The 12970-nt window shown below is 35.3% G+C and overlaps 1 long non-coding RNA gene across 2 annotated transcripts in view; it reads right to left on the reverse strand.

The window, feature by feature from the left end:
- Positions 1–12970, reverse strand: part of 1700019L22Rik — a 799537-nt gene that overhangs the window by 778500 nt on the left and 8067 nt on the right. For both annotated transcript variants that reach the window (XR_003947392.1, XR_001778779.2), the window contains exon 2: positions 7507–7554. This is a non-coding gene — a long non-coding RNA (RIKEN cDNA 1700019L22 gene). The remainder of the gene's footprint in view (positions 1–7506; positions 7555–12970) is intronic.

A 12970-nucleotide genomic window follows, 5' to 3' on the forward strand; every position in this document is an offset into this window, starting at 1 on the left:
AAAAAAGAAGAGAGAGAGAGAGAGAGAGAGAGAGAGAGAGAGAGAGAGAGAGAGAGAGAGAGAGAGAGAGAAACTTCGGTGCATCTTCTCTGACTGAACCCAGACTCGGCAGTCCTCTAATATACATGTGTTGGGGGCCTCCTATCAGCTGGTATACGCTGCTTGGTTGGTGTTGCACTGCTGGTCCTGGAGAGATATCTCAGTGGTTAAGAGCACTGACTGCTATTCCAGATGTCCTGAGTTTAGATTCCCAGCAACCACATGGTGGCTCACAATCATCTATAATCGGATCAGATGCCCCCTCTTCTGGCATGCAGGTGCACATGCAAGATAGAGCACTCATACATAAAATAACTAAATCTTTAAACAACTGCTATTTCTTTCTTCACACAACCATACCTCTTTGGTTTGGCCGTCCTGTTTACTGGCTCTCACTGCCACTAGGACGGCTACTTCCCGTTTTTAGCCGTACACAATATAGAAAGAAATCCCTAGCAAAGTTGTCTTAGGAGTGCTTAACTAGATCAGATTGGCCTATGGGTATGCTTATAAAGAATTGATAACATTTCTAATCGATAGAGGAAACCATGATTGCTTTGGTTTCTCTGTTTCTGACAGTGAATGTGATGTGATACCCACCTCAATTTCTTTTAAATGTTGTATCCCTAAAGGGATGGACACTGAACTGGAATACTGGGCTAAATGAAACAGGTCTCCCTTAGTTACTTATTATTAGAGTGTTTTGTCCAGCCATAGATAGGATAGTAGGACATAAATGTTCCAGGGTTCTTGTGCCAAATAGGTGTTCCCTGACATTCCCCATCCTAGGAGTCCTGAGTTGAAATATTCAGTTCTATTGTTCTCTACATAATTTCTATTTCATAACAGTTACTTACATCACAGAAAGTTGTTCTTGAGCACCTTGCTGAATAGGATTGCTGAAAATAGTAGCAAATTTTTGGTCTTTTTATTTAAAAAATGATGAGGTATGGTATATTCATTAACAGTGTTTGCAAAGAAGCACTGCTATCTAAAGACCCTCTATCTTGGTTTGGTTTAGATTTTACATAGATATTAAAGCTTTGTTAGGATAAACTAATAATGCTTGCATACTTTCTTTATTTTCTGATCGTATTTCAGAAAGTAAACCGTAAGAGTGAAGGGAACACTTCTCCTTAGTGTTGTCAAACAGTTCTTAGTTTGTTTTGCATATTTTTTTCACAAATACCTTAAAACCACTTGCCAAATTAAAAATCTCAGTAGGACGGTATCTGAGTTTTATTGAATTAACAGATTAATATTTATAGAAGTACTGTCTTTAGTGTTTCACATATTCTAATTAACATGGAAATGTTGGTATTAATAATTGAAGGAAGATCAAATCACATTAAACATCTAATGTGCATGAAATTATTTTCAAAAATAGTTAACATAATTTCAATTCTATACACCAAGGAAAGTCTGAAATTGGGGATCATTATCATTTTGCAAATAGAGGCGCTCAGGCATAGGAAGAGTTGACAAGTGACCAATGGCCTGGTAGCTAGGAAAACACAGAGCCAGCATTGCATGTGAGCACTTCCCACAAACATTTCCAAGACAGGCATGCTCATCCAGTCATGTGTGTGCTATTGCTATAAAATTTTCTCCACCTACACCTATTCAATATGTACAATATGTTTTATGTTTATACCACACATCTTAAATTATTATACTTATATGTTACATTTCTAACCATAAACCCTTTATATTTTAAATATACTCCATTATTTTGACAATGGCTAATTAATGTTCAGCGTTTTTTAACCAGTTTTAAATCAGTTTAGAATTTCACAAAAATTAATATTGTGTTATTATTTCTTATATTCTTTGCAGTATTCTTCTCATTTTCTAATTTCCTTAGTATAATCTCTATGTATAATACTATTTTTTACTATATAGATATCAGATATTAAAATTGAGCAAAAACAGAACACAAACATATATATTTGTATTATGGGCATTTAATCCCTGATAGAGAACTGGGGTTCCTGTTAATTGTTAGCCCTCACTTGGATGCTAGGAATTGAACCCAGGTCCTCTGGAAGAGTAATCAGTTAGTTCTCTTAATTGTTGAGCCATCTCTCTAGCACCTGTAAATGTGATTTTTAATTATATGGCTAAATTTCCCTACTTTCTTGTATTGGTCACAATCATTTATAATGTTAATGAGGAGAAATATCTTTTCCTTTATGAACTTCCATACATAAAGTAGCATAGGCTTTTGCACTACCAAAGGATTTGAAAATGGAAGAGTTTCTCACCAAAAGTCTTCTTTGATTAAGTAACTCCAACAGTAATCTCACCAGTTTTAATTTTATTCTTTTTGCTTCATATCAGGGCGATTATATTGATTTTTCAGACCTTCAAATTGTACCAGTCTGACGCAGGTTTTAAGATATCATTTCTAGCTCCTTTTTATTCCTTGATAAATCAGTTGTTCTCTAGCTTATTTATGAAATTTGAAGATTTCTCGATCTATATTTACAGTCATGTATTTCTTTAATTTATTAATCATCACATAAGTATATGTTTTATGACCACATATGTAACCATTATCCATCCATATATAATGATTCATTTTATTGGCCATAACTCTTTTAGACTGCTCATTAATATTATTCATTTAGTATACTCCTAAGTTCAGAATTAAATGCTTACATTTGGTATTACAAACAGCCTTATTTATAATAGCCAGAAGCTGGAAAGAACCCAGATGCCCCTCAACAGAGGAATGGAAACAAAAAATGTGGTACATTTACACAATGGAGTACTACTCAGCTATTAAAAAGAATGAATTTATGAAATTCCTAGGCAAATGGATGGACCTGGAGGGCATCATCCTGAGTGAGGTAACCCAATCACAAAGGAACTCACACAATACGTACTCACTGATAAGTGGATATTAGCCCAGAAACATAGGATACCCAAGATATAAGATACAATTTGCAAAACACAGGAAACTCAAGAGGAACGAAGACCAAAGTGTGTACACTTTGCCCCTTCTTAGAATTGGGAACAAAACACGTGGAAGGAGTTACAGAGACAAAGTTTGGAGCTGAGACGAAAGGATGGACCATCTAGAGACTGTCCTATCCAAGGATCCATCCCATAATCAGCTTCCAAACGCTGACACCATTGCATACACTAGCAAGATTTTGCTGAAAGGACTCAGATATAGCTGTCTCTTGTGAGACTATGCCGGGACCTAGCAAACAAAGAAGTGGATGCCCACAGTCAGCTATTGGATGGATCACAGGGCCCCCAATGGAGGAGCTAGAGAAAGTAACCAAGGAGCTAAAGGGATCTGCAACCCTATAGGTGGAACAACAATACAAACTAACCAGTAACCCCAGTGCTCGTTTCTCTAGCTGCATATGTATCAGAAGATGGCCTAGTCAGTCATCAGTTGAAAGAGAGGCTCATTGGTAGTGCAAACTTTATATGCCTCAGTACAGGGGAACGCCAGGGCGAAGAAGTGGGAGTTCGTGGGTGGGGGAGCATGTGGGGAACTTTTGGGATAGCATTGGAAATGTAAATGAAATAAATACCTAGTTTAAAAAAAAAAGAAAGAAAGCAGTGAAGACCCAAGATTAGACACCAATGTCCCTAGCTCCTTTGAAATGCCTGTGTGGATATAGTATATTTCTAGTGTCTAAAAATAAATGAATAAATAAAAATATGAATAACTAAAAAATAAAATAAAATAAAATAAAAACTTTATATACAGCACACATGAATGCCATCTTTTGTGAATGTGTTTATGAGTTTGCCCATATATATGTGTATGTGAGCACACATGCATGTGTGAGTGTGTGTGTGTGTGTGCATGAGAAGTAAAGTGTGTGGAGATAGATGTTCACATTATTGCCTTCTTCAATACCTTTCCAACCTTATTTTTTGAAACAACTTTTCTCATCGAATGTTCAGTTGCCGATACTGCTAGATTGCCTGACAATCAATGCTCAGGGATTCTCTTGTCTATCCAGTAATGAGTTTACACATGCATGCTGCTCAGACAGCTTTTATAAAAGGGGTGCTGTAGGGGAAACTCTACTCTATGTGATGGTGTACTATGTGCTGTTTAGCTACTGATCTGTATTTCTAACTCTGGTATTTTCTAAATAGTTTTCAATTGCACCATGATTTTTACATGTTTTAATTATGTCGAAATAGGTTTACATTATTTTAAACCTATTTACATAATAGGCTTTTACATATGTTTCATATTTCAATGAGTGTTATTTGTGTTTGTTGAGTTTGTGCATGCCTATATAGCACATTATATATAAGATTATTTTATGAAGCTTGTGTTGGTTAGTCAGTATAGCACAAATTTTAACACTAATGTTCTGGATAATATTGATTCTGTCAATAAAATTATGCTTGTCACAACTTAATCATTATGAATTAAATTATTAAGAACAAGCTATAGTATGCTAAACACAAACACTCAGGCTTTACCTCTCCTTCTTCTTACTCATTTAGTATTTTGTACTAATTTAATTCTACCATTTTCACAATTTAAGATTAAAATGTTAAGGAATAATATCATTTAAGACTTGAGTGGAAAGTTCTGGACTGTGATAAAACCCTGTCACTTTCCCCAATTTTTTTTAGAATAAATTGACCATGTTTTTAAAGGTTTTGCATTTGTGTTAAGTTTTGCGTTTATAAAATTCACAATAAAATTGTCATCCAAATTTGGGGTAATTATAGATTATAAAAGATTGAATTCCTACATGTTATCCTTTCAAATATGAAATAAAATTTAGAATTGATGTATGTTTAATTTTCATGTTAGCTTCTAATATTGTTTTGCACAATTAAATCTTTCTTGAAAATTAGAGAATACATAAACTTATTAATTGTAATTTATATCACATTTGCAACATATGATTTTCTGATATTCCCAAATTGAAATAAACTCACTTATTTATGTCTGAATTTCTTGTATAGAGAAACAGTGAGAAATCAATGTAAGCATTACAAACAAGGAGCAAGACCTTCATATGCAAAAAAAAAATGTGCCCAGTCATACAGTTCTATAAAATTAACTAACATGAAATGCCTGCCAAGTGCCCATCAAGTGGCTTATGACTATCATCTGGATAGTGGCAGGAGGGAACAATTCAATTCACAATAAAAGATTTGGCATACAGCACTACAAAGTGATATTTTTATTTAAAAAAAATAATAACACAGAACAGTTTTTTAGAATGAAAACCTGAAGGTCTAAGAAAATAAACAGCCTATTCAAGTTTATAATATTAGTAACTAAGGAAGATTCAACTCAATTGTATTTTTGTTCTTCGCCTTTGCTTTCTCTATGAGATGCATGTAAGAGGTCAGAGAAAATAGCCCATCTCGTCAGAAACAACCAATAGAAATATGTGCTTTAAGCCATCACAGCCTCCAAAATACTAACATTATCGGCTTTAGCTCAACTGGACCCTTGCAAAAATATCGTGGTCCTGCTTAGATTACATAACACGAGTCACAGACTTGAATTGTACTTGTGGTTCCTCCTATCCCTGTGTTGTTTAATTTATTTCATTTACTGACTCAGTTTTCTATATTACCTCCTATGTCTAGAACAGAGTTACAACCCCAAACCCCAGTCAGCGTATGTCCATTTTGTGTCAGCTATTGAGACAAATTCTGGAGGTTACCCAGTCTCAGTGATGTACTCAAAATTAATGTTCTGTGTTCCAAGGTCAAACTTGGATGGAAGAGTGACTCTCTCATGTCCTCAGATCCTGTCCTCCAGTACCCAGGAAGGTGACTTAATTATTTTTCAGATGCAAATAAGTTAAGGATGTGGAGATGAGATCATCCTGGATTCAGGATGAACACTAAATCCTCTGACCTGAGATTCAATAAATGTGAAGGGGGAGAGATTTACCTCAAGCCTGCAAAGTAAAGGGACTCTACACTTGAAGGGTAGATGAAGAAGAAAGCAGACACTGGAGTCATGCAGGTGCAAAGCAAAGACAAAGGATCTCAAGGAGGAGAGTGCCATGGGGATGCCCAGCAGGGACTTTACAGAAAGGAACATCCTACTGATACCCCTGTTCTTCTGGCACTCAGTGCTGCAAGCAAATGCATCTCTGGTCTTTTAGGGCAACAGTTTATGTAATTCTTTATGGTTGCACAAGGCAACTCAGAAAGCCACCATTCCTGTCACTCCCTTTTTCCTGTGCTTTGATCTCCTTCAAAGCAGTCAGTTCCCTCTGCATCTTCCAAAGATGCAGTCTAGAATTTCTTATGATTAACTTCCCAATTAACTGAAACAAGGAAGAGAAGTCTGAGTGAACACCTGAAGAAAATGTCAAAATTACATAAATGTTAGGTGCCAGGCAAATACCTTTGCCTTTTACAATTAAGTTGACTGGCAGTATATATAGCAAGGCGGCTTCACTCTTGAACAGGCTTTGAAGCAATAGAAAACAAAGGAGCTGGGATGACCAAAATTGTCAGAAAGTGACCTGATAATGAAACAAAGCTAGAGTTGAAGGGAATCCTAATGGTACTGAGGAGTACACAGATGTCTCATTTAATAACACACACACACACACACGCACACGCACACGCACACGCGCACACACACACACACACACACACACACACACACACACACTACTCTCTGAACAAAGCTGTGGTTTCCAGTAGAAAATACACAATTTAAAGGTTTGCATTTTTGTTTCTATCAATGAACTAGTTATTCTGAATAATCTTTCTATGAATTTATACAGTATCTACAGTAACTACTGGTCAAGCATTCTATTACAACATCCTAAGTTCCCTTATGTGAATAAATCCCTATTAGAAAATCCCGTTGGTGATAACAGTTTATTTAATTTGCACTGAGAGTCCTAACTCTGTAAAGATATCTCATGCTGAAAAATCTATGACTATTCCTATGATTTTGTTCATATAATGACCTTCTAAACACAATGACCTTGATGGTTGCCCCGCAGAGAGAATATTGTAAGTGAAAGGCCAGGAGCAAAGTTAAGTCTCAGTCAAGAACAGTGTGACTGGTGACCTTAGCACCAGAAGATGCTACATAGAAGATGATCTAAAGGACAGTTGGGAGACTCTGACCAGTCTTTAGGCAAAGGGCAGCCAGATGTGAACTTCTAGGAAAGCAAGCTAAGAGCCTGAAGTGTAACCTTGCAGGATCAAGTTTGTTCAGCTTTGGAGGATAAGGACACAGAATGAAAAATATTCTGAAGGATTTTAAGGGTTGGGCATTTAATTTACTAGCTAGTAACCAATAATAATTTGTGTTATTTTCCTTTGAGTATTAAATCAAAAGAGTTAGGAGAGGCAAAGAAAGGTTATGTAGTTAAGATTAAAAAAACAAAAAAAAAAAACTAAGTCAAAAGAACAGCAGAGAAGAGAGTGTTTAAGGATGCTGGTCTTAAGTGCCTAGGATCCAGAAGGGTCTTGGTCCACTCTTACCTGAGGCTTCTACTGTGCATACTGGGAACTTTGCGCAGCTTGCTGACTCTATAAGAGAATAGCAGGTGATCAGAATCATTACACCGCAGTTATCAAGGAATGTGCAGTTGAACGGTTGTCTTGAATTTTCCTGTCTATATCAGAGTGCTTCCACAACTAATTTACCATGCCCATTTAAAGTGAGTAACGAAGCAAAGCCTTCTGGAGAGATGAAGCACTCATCTATGGACTGAGGGGAAGAGAAGAAAGCTCTGCAGAAGAAAAGGCCAATTTTGAGAATCTCTTCATAGATAACAAGGCTCAAGTAGACATTGATGTGATCAGATCCGAGGTAGCATGAAAGGCATATCTAACTAGTGAGTTCACAGTCGTTGTTGAGAAATATCCAGATATAAACAATTATAATGTATTTTCATGAATATCTTTTTAAATTCAGTGATGAAGAGCAGTCCAGGTTTTCAGAACCTATATAAAAGCTGGGTAGAGTGGCACATCTGAAACGCAGTGCTGCTGGGGCATCAGCGGGTGCAGACTCAGGAGTGCCTGGTTAGTGGGAGTAGCCAAAACAGTGAGTGTGGGTTCACAAAGAGTTACTGCATCAACAATTTAAGGCAGTGAATGAAAGAAAAACCCTGCAAAGTCCCATGGATATACACACATAGACTATGCCACATACACACACACACACACACACACACACACACACACACACACACACACAAATACTAATAAAAAGTGGTAGATTGTTGTCTCATATTCAAATATATTTAATTATCTATATATAATAAATTTTGATAAAAGTCTTCATTTGTATAAAAATAACCTTTATAATCTGTACATACATAGAATAGACATATGTATATACCAATTCATCCCACAGTAAAAGATAGTGAAATAGTTACTGATATACGTGACAGAATATGGGAGTATGAAATTTCTGGATAAAGGAATGTTATGTTGCAAGGTCGACTGAGCTTAAGTAAAAGTGAATGTCACAATCATTAAAGTTTATGAAAATACTCAAAGACTTGTGGTAGCTGTTGCATGTCACATGACGATACTAAGGTAAAATATAAAATTACCTGTACTGTTGTGAATACTGATGTTTTTTTTACCTTAAGCAGTAGTACCAAGAGTAAAATATTGTGGGATGACAATATCTTGCAAGCATCATTAGGTATCACTTGTTTTAAAGAAGAGAAAATTAGAAATAAGAAAATATAGGTAACTAATAAACATTCACACAAGCTTTGAATAAAAGTCATATCAGAGCAGTATTTGGCATTACAGTAAAATATAAAAACTATTTTTCCAGTCCATGACTAATTTAAGAATCAACCACATTAAAATGGTATTCCTATTTGTATTAAAATACTTATTAAGAGGATTGTATTGTTAGCCATGTGAGAAATAGCACACAATTGCCAATACTACCTCATGTAGTGTTTTTGCTTTTTAAGATTAACTCTAAAAAAAAAATTTGGGGGGTATCAAAAATGTTACAAACAAAAATTAAAATGAATTTAGCTTCTTTGCTAATGTGAACAGGTTATTGTTTTTTGTTTCTCTTTATTACTATTATTAATTCATTATTTTATTCATTTGCATTTCAAATGTTGCCCCCCTTCCCGGTTCCCCCCATGCAGAGTTCTTCCCCCATCCTGCTTCCCTTTGCCTCTGAGAGAGTACCCTCCCCACCCCAGGTGCCCTGTCATCTCCCACTGTAGGACATCAATTCTCTATAGAATCAGGCACACCATCATCCAGTGAGGCCAGACAAGGTAGTCCTCTGCTACATATGTGCCTGGGACCTGGCAGTAGCCAGTCTATGATGAACAGGGTATTTTAAAGATGCAAAATGAAGGGGGTTTTAAAATAAGGCCTGCTAAATCTTTACAATGACCAAACACAGAGCTCTAAAACAGATGATATGAGAAAGACATTTAGTGACATGACATTTTGATATTTATATGCTTTGCAAAAGGTCATGTTAAATGTAGAGATATAAAAAATAGATGTCTCTCTTATTCATCCTATAGTACACCTCTGTGCTTTATGTTATATTTTATACTTCTGTATTTATGTTATTATTCTTGAGCGCTATTTCAGGAGGCAGTGGGAAGACACTTCACGCCCTATTTTGGCAGTGAGAATTTATCCGTAGATCCTACGGAGGAGAAAGAAAAAATCTCTGTCCTGATTTTTGTCCTCTAACCTCCACAAGTAGGGTTGGGACAACCACATCAGTACCCACACCTTGCAACATAAAATAATTAGCATTAAAAATTCATAAGACCCATTTCAAACTTCAAAATGGGAATCTAGAAAGTATAAATTTATCATATGTATAAAAATAAGTCAATAGCAATTTCAATGAAAGGTTTTGTCCTAAATGCAGGAAAATAAAAAACAAACTGAGTGAATTAGGAGGCCAAGAATAAAAATCTCTTCAACATTAATCTATGATGTTCCTTAAAGAATGACTTATAAAGTAACATTTATGATTTTGTTTAATAATTGTGTGTTATATTACTTTGAATTTATTTGCTCCCTTATTTATCGATGTGTTTGTGGTTCTGTGAATGGCAAGGTTTAATAGTATGATTTTCAACCATGTGTGTTCAGGAATAAACTCAGTCCATCAGGTGTAGTCACAAATACCTTTACCTACTGATCCATCTTTTTGGCTCCTACAAATATATTCCTCTAGCATATTTGGTTTCTGTGAAGATAAATGATTAAAAATCACAATAAACATCACAAATATTTTAAAGCATATTTATTATTTTTATTTTCACTTGCCATTTATTTATCGTGCTCTTATTCCTTAAGTGTTTTGTCTTCCCTTTCTATTGTTTATCGCTTTTCGTTCATTTGCTATACATTGTGTGTGTGTGTGTGTGTGTGTGTGTGTGTGTGTGTGTGTGTGTATGTGTGTGTGTGTGTGTGTGTGTGTGTGTGTGTGTGTGTGTGTCTTGCACCAGTACATTCTGTTCTTCTAAATGAGGCCACCAAAGCCAGAGAAGGATAACTTCAGATGTCTATCCCTTTATGCCATATGGCCATAACACAGGGTCTTGCATTTCATTTGGAGCTCATTGTTTTCATCCCAGGTGGTTGCTGAATCATACCCTGAAATTTGTCCTTCTTTGCCCACATTAGGATTACAGGCACACACAGTCACAGTTTGTTATTGTTTCTTTGCTTTCTTTTCTTTTCTTTTCTTTTCTTTTCTTTTCTTTTCTTTTCTTTTCTTCTTTTCTTTTCTTTTCTTTTCTTTTTTCCTTTCCTTTCCTTTCCTTTCCTTTCCTTTCCTTTCCTTTCCTTTCCTTTCCTTTCCTTTCCTTTCCTTTCCTTTCCTTTCCTTTCCCTTCCCTTCCCTTTCCCTTTCCCTTTCTCTTTTCCCTTCCCTTCCCTTCCCTTCCCTTCCCTTCCCTTCCCTTCCCTTCCCTTCCCTTCCCTTCCCTTCCTTTCCCCTTTTTTTTATTGATTCAGTTATCATGTCTTTTGCTTGTATGTGAAATGTTCTCACACAATGAGCCTTTCTTCAGTCCTTGATGCTATTCTAATAATAAAGTATATTCACAGGCATAATGTCTCAAACCTTTCACCCTTGTGCTCCAGAGACTAGGGAAGAAAGACTACCAGTTTCAGATCAGTGCGCTCTTCAGGGAGGTTTAGTCTCAAAAACCTTAAATAGATATTTAGAAGATAGATAGATGATTGATAGGTGATAGGTAGATAGACAGATAGATAGATAGATAGATAGATAGATAGATAGATAGATAGATAGACACAGAGAGAGCATACATAGAAGAATATAACTTCACTGAAAGCTTTGTCATCTAAGGTTTTAGAAAAGCAGTTTTTATAGGTGGTGTGGGACCTTTCTTCAGTTGTTGCTGATCAAGACTCTCAATAATGTACTATTTTAGTAACTTTGCTCCTATGGGCTTGGTTTACAATATGTGTCCTTGCGATGATAATTACATCTGGGATTGATGGCTTTTCATAGCAGCAACATGCATGCAGGAATAAAATTTATTACACAATATATCAGTGTATGAATTTGAAATAAAAATTTAACAGTCCAGAGCCTGGGTTTTGCTGGAAAACTCAAAGAACAATTTTTCCTGAAGACTGTTTGTAAGAGTAAACAGATTGCTTTCAGCTTGCCTTGTGAGTGGTAAAATAGAATACACAATCTTTCTTTTAGTATATACTGCTAATGCAATCAACTGCTTATACCTACAGCATCAAGATTAGAACACTAACATCCTGCTTTCTTCCCTGGAGGGCACCACCCTTAAGAATATTATCGAACTTTCTTTTTGGATTCTGTTTTTGTTTGTGTGCACATTTGAAACATTCAACTCTCAGATATCGTTAACGCTGTCAGCATGAGCAGGCCATTTCTTTAGGAGTGCATCTTGTTCTCTTTGGTGAAGGTTATTTTTGTCTAGCTATGTCTCCTCTTACAAAGCCTTCTGATCCATTATCTCTTGACCTTTTCCTGCTTTTTACATCTTGAGAATTTTGAGACGACTTTCTACTACTTTTCACTAAAAGCACGTTATTTATCGAGAGATTTTATTCATATTGTAAACAATGTTCTCTGACATTTCTCAGTAAAATGTCTTCATATACTAGCATCAAGACATGATTAACTAGGAGGTTTGAGATAACTTGAAATGGACTCATCTGCCGCGGTACTTTAAATTATATAAATATAAAAACTAGTAGTTTTGATTATCACAAAAGTTCAAACTTCAATTTTATAGAATTTTCTTTTGGATATTATAGTCCATCCTTGGAAGCATTTCAAGTACTTAAGTACCTGTTTGTTTTTCAGTTTAGTACTATGGTGTTAATCACAAAATAAACTTATTAAATTAAATGACTATTCTCTATCTAAAAACCAAACCACTCAGTCACATAACAAATCTAATGTCGAGTAACATTGCCAAAATTTGAGTTAAAACATTCAATATGATATACTTTTATATATAATTCACACTAAACCTATCTCAAAGGTGCTTTCTATTCTAGAGGTTCTCTGAACTGATTTAATTTTTTTCATTCAATAGCATGTTCATTATTTTATCTCAATACTACTTTTGGTCCATTAATAATAATATTATTTAAATATGTGAAAGTGTTTCAAGTTTCAAAACAGGAAAAAGTGAAAACGATCAATAAGATAGCTGAAGTATATGTTTAGCAATTCACTAAATAATTATCTAATATTAGTACGATGCTAATTTAAAATAGAACTAGAAAAATCAATAAGATCTGAAAATATAAAGTTATAACTGAAATTATTTTTGTTTCTGTTTTATGCTACTTTTCTCTACAAATCAAAAACTTCTTGAGATTGAGTCATTCAGATTTGTCGCTGTGAAAGTTGTCCGTTTTAGATATGTAAGCCCATCATTCCATATTCCTTCTCTTCTTTGGTAAATCA

This window comes from Mus musculus, chromosome 8, assembly GCF_000001635.26.
Source record: "Mus musculus strain C57BL/6J chromosome 8, GRCm38.p6 C57BL/6J".
Classification (NCBI taxonomy): domain Eukaryota; kingdom Metazoa; phylum Chordata; class Mammalia; order Rodentia; family Muridae; genus Mus; species Mus musculus.